Source organism: Echinops telfairi, unplaced genomic scaffold (genome assembly GCF_000313985.2).
Source record: "Echinops telfairi isolate 266 unplaced genomic scaffold, ASM31398v2 ScPeMD7_23;HRSCAF=83, whole genome shotgun sequence".
Lineage (NCBI taxonomy): Eukaryota > Metazoa > Chordata > Mammalia > Afrosoricida > Tenrecidae > Echinops > Echinops telfairi.
Window position 1 is genome coordinate 37157812 of NW_022103920.1, and position 7570 is coordinate 37165381.

Below are 7570 nucleotides of genomic sequence, written 5' to 3' on the forward strand. Positions count from 1 at the left end.
TTGTATGAGCCCCTAATAAAATGATTTTTTTTAAAAAAAAGGTTCTGTCTTGGAAGAAGTAAAGCCAGAGTGCTTCTTAGAGGCAAGGACAGTGAGACTTTGTCATCCATATTTTGGACGTGTTGTCAGGAGAGACCAGTCCCTGGAGAAGGACATCGTGCTTGGTAGAGGGCCATCGAAGAAGAGCAAGGCCCTCCAGAGATGGGTTGACCCAGTGGTTGCAACAATGAGCTCAAGCATGGGAACAATTGTGAGGACGGTGCAGGGTAGGGCAGACCCTGTTGTTCACCAGGGTCCCTACGGAACTGACTAGATGGCACCACAACACCAGGAGGAGGAGAAGATAAAAGATAAGTTTTTCTTTTGATAAAATTTCTAGTCTTTCCTATGGGGTTGTTATACCTTAGAATCCACTCGATGGCTCTGAGCGAGTTTTAAAAGCAGGATTGGGAGGTCTGCTACTCTCAACAAAGAAATCCACACTATGATGCTTCCTGACCTTTTCTTTGATGGCCCAGAGGCGGATGGTGAACTAATGGAAGCAGAATTTGGCTTCACAATTGTATCTTTTTCTGCTAGCTAGCTCTTAGTTCTTAAGAGCAGGGCCACTGGCGCAGGACATTATTGCCACCTCCTAACAGCCACTGCCATCTGACTGCTTCCTCCCAGTACTGTCCATTTGCTGGACAAACTGAACCCCTTAAGATGTGCAGCACAAATCGAAGGTAACTATTCTTATCTCCTGAGCTCGTCAACTGGACTTTCACAGCTTATTCTTTCACGCCCTTGACGGAACTCGAGGACAGGGCTTGGCGATTTTTCAGGTCAGTCTCAGGGAATACACTATCCTCTGTCCATTTTAGGTAATAAAATACTTGTCCAAAGGCCCAGTTTCACATTCACTTCCATCTTTTACCCAACTCTACCCCCTCTTTGCCCCTCATCCCCAGTCTGCAGCAGAGAAAGCCTGGAAGCGGGGGAGCCAGGTGACTCCTTTCTCTTCTGTGCTCTCCTCCATTCTGGAGGCCCCTACATGGGGGCCACAGGAAGGCCCCCTGCGTTAATTGTTCTCTTGACTATTGGCTTTAGCCAATGGCTCAAGAGAACGCTCTTGAGGAGAACTCTGGTAGGTTATTCCCACAACACTTCTTAGGCTGGTGTCCATTGAACCCAGAGGCAGTCCTCCAAGATAGAGATCTTGTATCCATGCCTAGCCAAACATGGATGATCCCCTGCCCCCGACATCCGAGGAGTAGAAACCATTCCCAGTGTGACATCATCTCTTTCCCCACGGCCATACTGGGCAACATCTGCTACAGCCTCCCAATTTAGAATTTTTATTTGAGTCCAGTAATGCTCCAACGCTTGGAGGCACACATGAAACTCTGCTGGCAATTTTCCTGAAGTCCACTTTGGTTTCAGGAGAAGGTAGGCAGGAGCCCTGGTTGCATAGTGGTTATTGCAGTGGGCTGCTAACCACAAGGTCAGCAGTTGAAAGCCACCAGCCACTCAGTGGGAGGAAGATGAGGCTCTCTCCTCCCATCAAGAATTACAGGCTCAGAATCCCACAGAGGTGGCTCTGGTCTTTCCTTTAGGGTTTCTATACATTGGAATCCACTCGATGGCTCTGAGTGAGTTTTTTTAAGTAGGATTGGAGAGTCTACTACTCTCAACAAAGAAATCCACACTATGATGTTTCTTGACCTTTTCTTTGCTGGCCCAGAGGTGGATGGTGAACTTACGGTAGCAGAATTCGGTTTCACAATTTCTTTGCACAGTTGACCCTTTGCTTTAGACGATGGGAGCCCTTGACACCCACTGTTTTGCTCCTCCCTTATGAGGCCTCTGTCTTTACTCTGAGGCAACAGGAAGAATGGCATTTAGCATCCTGTTATAGCAGAGGGTTACTTTAAAAAAAGAGTTTATCTTTTAGGTTATACAACAGGACTTTGTTTGGGCTTTTGATAAGAAGATAGTGAATGAGACAAAAATAAAGTAAATTATTATGAGGGCTGTAGCTCACATAGCTGGGGGAAAGACGGGGCTTTGTCCTCCTGTAAAGCGTTACAGTCTTGGAAGCCCATGGGAGCAGTGCTAGCCTGTCTTACAGGGTTGCTAGGAGTAGAATTAACTTGATGGCAGGGAGTTTGGTTTTCAGTTTGGCCAACACAGCAAGAGAAAAGACTGAAGCTTGCTGGAGAGTGTGAACCAGTTTTCCTAAGGCGCTCAGAGGCTTTCAAGAAGAGACAGACTCTGTGACTGCATCGGCCCTGAGCCAAGTCCAGAGGCAGAAACAGCCAAGTGGCCTCTCTGGTTTTCAAAAGCCACCAAGGCAGAGAGGGAAAGAACCCACGAGCCAACTCCAGCATGAAATCAGATAACCAGAGAGGATGCGATGCTGTTCATCTGAGTCTGACCCCAGAGTCTTCCTGGATCCAGCACTCCAGGTTGCAAAGCTCGAAGGACCCTTCTTCACAGAGAATTGAAAAGCTCACAGCCTGCTTTTACCCATGTCAAGTCACGCTGGGAAAGGAAAGCTTTCATTTGGGGGAATGTGATTTGTTTTTCATGCGTTTGTAACCCACGTTATTTTACCCAATGCAGTTAGGGAAAAGAAAAGGAAAAACACCCTTACCATGCAGTTAGCCTAAGGTACTTTACTGAATGCATTCCGTATGAAGTTTTCATAACTTGCCACAGTGCTCAAAAGCACACAGGTTGGATGTGATGACCCCTAAAAGGGCAGATACTGCTGAGAGTCTTCTCTTAATCACCTGACCATTAGTGATGACCAGCTAGGCACTGCCTTCTAGCTAGTTAACAAAGCTATCCTGAGACTGGCGAGAAACTTAATAACATTATTGTGCAGGTTGCTTGCTCATGACCAACAGTTGTTTGCCATGGTGATCCCGAAATCCGAGTTAATATACAGCATCGATGCATGGCTCCCTGAAGTGTAACTTCCAAGCCCACTTCTCTATATATATGCTGATTTCAAACAGGATCACCACAAGACGGTCTGTTTTGCAGAGCTGTGGGCTCCTCACTGGGAGACCTTCTAAATAAAGGTTCTCTACCTTCCTCTGACTTGGAGTGGGTAAATTGGCTGCACCCCTTCAGGGAAACGTACCTCCATTTCAGATAAGACTTTGCCTCATGTACTCTGGGTATATTTGCAAGAGGGACAAGTCCCTGGAGAAGAGACTTGGTTAGCTAGAGGGTCAGTGAAACAGAGTAAGACCTTCTTGAGATGGATTCACCTAGTGGCTGTATCAATGGTCTAAACCATACCAACCATTACTTGGGTGGCTCAGAACTGGGGAGTGGTTCGTTCTCCTGTACACAGGATTGCTGTGCGTCAGAACTGACTGTACGGCACCTTTACAAGGACAAATGAGGACTTCACAGTTTCAGTCTTTGGATGAGATGAGATGCATTGGTGTCTGTGATCTCCAAAAATATATAACCATTCGATCTAGGATAACCCAGGCTACCTAAAAATCATCATCCATTATCCAAAGTTAATGGTAGAGAAGAAAACCTTCCAGTTAACGACCGCCTCCAGCCTGAACCTGCTGGTCGTCACCTGCCTGTCCATCATCAGACTGGGGCTCATGCTTTGCTGTCATGCCATCAGCATCAACTCCCGGCAAGGGCACCCATCATGCCACCAGCATCAGCTCCCAGCAAGGGCACCCATCATGCCACCAGCATCAGCTCCCGGCAAGGGCACCCATCATGCCACCAGCATCAGCTCCCGGCAGGGGAACCCATCATGACAATGTTCCAGCTCAAAACAGACTAGAAAGAAAGGCCTAGTGGTTTACCTGAAACATTCCCAGGGAAAATCTTGTGGATAGCAACATAATGTTGTCCAATGTCGTGCTGGAGTACACACCCCCTAGACCGGAAGGCACGACACAATAGCCACCACAGTGCGCTTATTCATACCGACAAGCGTGAGGAGGAAGTCTTTCGTTCTGTTATGAATAAGGGCACCATGAGCCAACTTGCTGGGCAACTAAGAACAGCAAACCTCCTGAAGTACCAGGAGGTGACAGCCCCCCAACATGCAGACCCTGAGAAGGAGCCCCGCAGAGATGTTACCAGCTAGTTGCTTCCAGCCTCCTTGCTGCCAGGATGGTTCCGCTTCATCTGCTGGCCTAGAGTTGGGGGTCCTTCCTGTTCCCCTCCTTCCCATTATCGCCATGGAGATGCTGGTTAGAGCTCAAGCTATCCTGAGCACTCCTCCAAGGGACCTTGAGGAAGGGGTTTAAGTCCTAAGGGAGTCCCAGATGCATTACTGATGAGCAAGGAGGTGGGGGCTGCTCGGAACCAGAGCCATTATTGAAAAATGCAGGCAAGTAAGTGTGATAAGTACATGTTTTAGCTCATTTCTAATCCCTGGCCATACAAACCCACCAGAGAAAGATGAGGCTGTCAGTTCTCACAAAGATGTACCGCCCCCACAACCCTATATGCCATACAGATACAGGAGTTGGAATTGACCGGGTGGTAATGGGTGTTGGGGAGGGGGGGGTTGAACACCGTGTTGTGCCAGTTGCCATCACGTCACTGATGCCACCCAACTCACTGTGGGTGGGAGAGGAAAGAATTGTGCACCGACAACCAAAAAGTGGATGAAGGGAGAAGTCGGACAGGGCAAGATATGACAAAATACCCATTTATAAACTATCAAGGGCTCATGTGGGAGGGGGGAGCGGGGAGGGAGGGGAAAAATGAGGACCTAATGTCGGGGGTTTAAATGGAGAGAAAATGTTTTGAGAAATGATGTACAAATACGCCTTACACAATTGATGTGTGTATGGATTGGGATAACAGTTGTATGAGCCCCTAATAAAATGTTTAAAAAAAAAAAAAAAAAGAATTGTGCACCAAGGGGTTCTTGGCGGCTGCTTTGTCAGACTGGATGGCTGAGCCTTGGTTCTGAGGGGACTTACCCGTGACTGGGCTCAACTACTCGCTGAAAGGTTGGCAGGTTAAGAGGTTATCTTGGAAGGAAAGGCTGGCGAGCGACTTCCGAACAAATCAATCGTTGACTACCCTGTGGGGGAGATAGCCAGTGTGGGTCAGAATCTGCAGAAACTGTGCAAACGCCACACCCTTCAGTCGTACTGGACCCCAACATGGACAGCTCGTGGAAATGGCCACCGCGCGCGAGTTGGGGAGACGCTTCTAACTCCCAGGTCATCACCTCCGCCGCGTGGACCCTCGACAACCAAGACAGGAGCCGGTCCCTGTGCTGAGACATTAAGGTGTCTCTCTCTGTAAGGAGTGTAGGATTAACGGAATCCAAACATGAACCGAACCAGGATGAAGGGGCAGGCTACGGAGCAGGTATATTTTGCCACACATCAAGGATGCCCAAAGAAGAGAGGACTCGGGCGGCCGCTGTGTGTCCACGTGCGGGGTGGGGACCAGCCGTGGGAGACTATCTAGGAAGGCCAGGCAGTGAACCTCAGCTCCTTCCTGGGCGAGCTGGTGGCCCTTCCATGTCCCCACTCCTTCCTCCTTCCTTGCACGGCCCTCTCTCTTCCTTCTTGGGCCCGGTCCAAACAGCAAAAGCACGCCGGGGACACAAATAAGGAGTGACCACGGACAAGGGCAAGAGAAGCTAAGGGTTTGAAAGAAAGCGTGTGCAGCAAGCAGGGATTCCCTGGGCGCGGCTGCCACCCCGGGAGCTGTCGCGCAGCGCAACGCCTCCCCCTAGTGGCACTGCGCCGGCCTGTTGGAGAAATCCTCCCACAGCCTCCATATGAAATTTGGCAGCTGTTCCAAAGCTAGACGCCAACTAAATCATACTTGACAATCATATTTGTTTCTGGCTACTTAATTCATTCATTTAGTCCAGTAATAGATATTAACAACATTATATTCCCTACAGCAATGCAAACAATTACAGACATTTGTAATGTTCCAGCTTCTGCTGTGTCACACATGCTAATGCATCAGTGAGACAGCATGAAAAAGGTCTGTCCCTCAGGCGGTATGCTAAATAGAATAATGTAATTTTATCTTCTTTCCTAGGAAGACAGGGGCAAAATGAAGAGGAGGGCCATTGGGGCGGGGGGAGTGGGAGATCATTTTAGCTTTGGGGAAGAGATTTTTTTTTAAATGCACTTGATTAAAACAAATACTACATCTTAAACTGCAATTCCTCCAAGATACAGCAAGTAATTTTCAGAGGAAATAATAACGGCAGGAAGGCTGCAAAGTCACTCTTTGTTTTCGAGTTTATTAGGGAAAATACTTCAAGATGTGTGGCCCACAGCCCCTGAGCACCCACTCACAGTTCACATGTAAATGAAGTGCTGAAGAGTGTAGTCAGTATGAGCCCATCACTACTCAGGGTAGTCGGAACAAGAAAAAAACAGACGGTCTGGCAAAAGATGACCAGTAAGTAAGTCCTAATTTGCCTAGTAAGTAGTATATTTCTATTTGAAATAAAATTTAATTTAGTGGCCCTGAATTTTTATTGCATGCCAGAAGCTGTATGAATCATTATAACCCATTTCTAAGGGAAAATGCTGGCTTGGAAGAAGTGCAACCAGAATGCTCCTTAGCAGAGAGGATGAGGTAAGACTTCGTCTCACATACCGTGGCCATGTCATCAGAAGAGACCAGTCCCTGGAAAGGGGCATCGTGCTGGGTAAAGTGAGGGTCAGCAAAAAAGAAGACCCTCAAGGAGATGGATTGACACAGTGGCTACAGCAATGGCCTCAGATACAACAATGATTTTTATCCAGGCTTTGCAACTCCCACCAAATTATTGTGTGTGGCTATGCAAATGAGGTATATGAATCCCTAATGGAGGGGAGTGGTCAGTTGAGGTTGCCATTCCTCTGTGTAAAAGAAAGCCATCTCAGAAGCAGGAGAGAGAAATCGCAGGACCCTTAAGAAAGACTCATAGCGACCCTACAAGACAGGGCAGAACTGCCCCCACCCCCGCTGAGTTTCTGAGAGTGTAACTGGTTATGGGAGTAGAAAGCCCCATCTTTCTCCCAATATAGAATCACCATCCGCTGGCATTGACTCAGTGGCAGCGAGTGTGGTCTTTGTGGTAATAGGAAAGAAGAGGTATCAGTGGAGTGTGTGCAGAAAGCCCCGCCTGAAGTAGCAGAGGCAGCAGAAGCCATGCTGTGAGAAGACCAGAAACCAAGGCAAGGAGACCACGAGATAGATAAGACTATGAGACAGTGAGACAGGTGGCGTTCCTGCCCCACAGACAGAGACCAAGGGACCACGTGACTGACAGGCTGAGAAGAGGCATTGCTGTGGAACGAGAACCGTATCCTTAATCATTTCTGATCCTGTAACTTGCTATCTTTCCCCCCAGTAAACCCCCATAACAGTGAGTGTTGTGTAAGTTCTCAGTGGCCATTGCCATGACTTAGAGAACTCAATAGAAAGGTAGAGTCCTGGGAAGGAATGGCTGGTGTCAGAACAGGGTGAAGGAAGATGGGAGGCAAGGCCTGTCTAACACCTGCCTTGTGGCGATCGGCCCCAGGCTGGTGTGAAGATGGGAGTCTCCTTCACCCTCATCAGATGT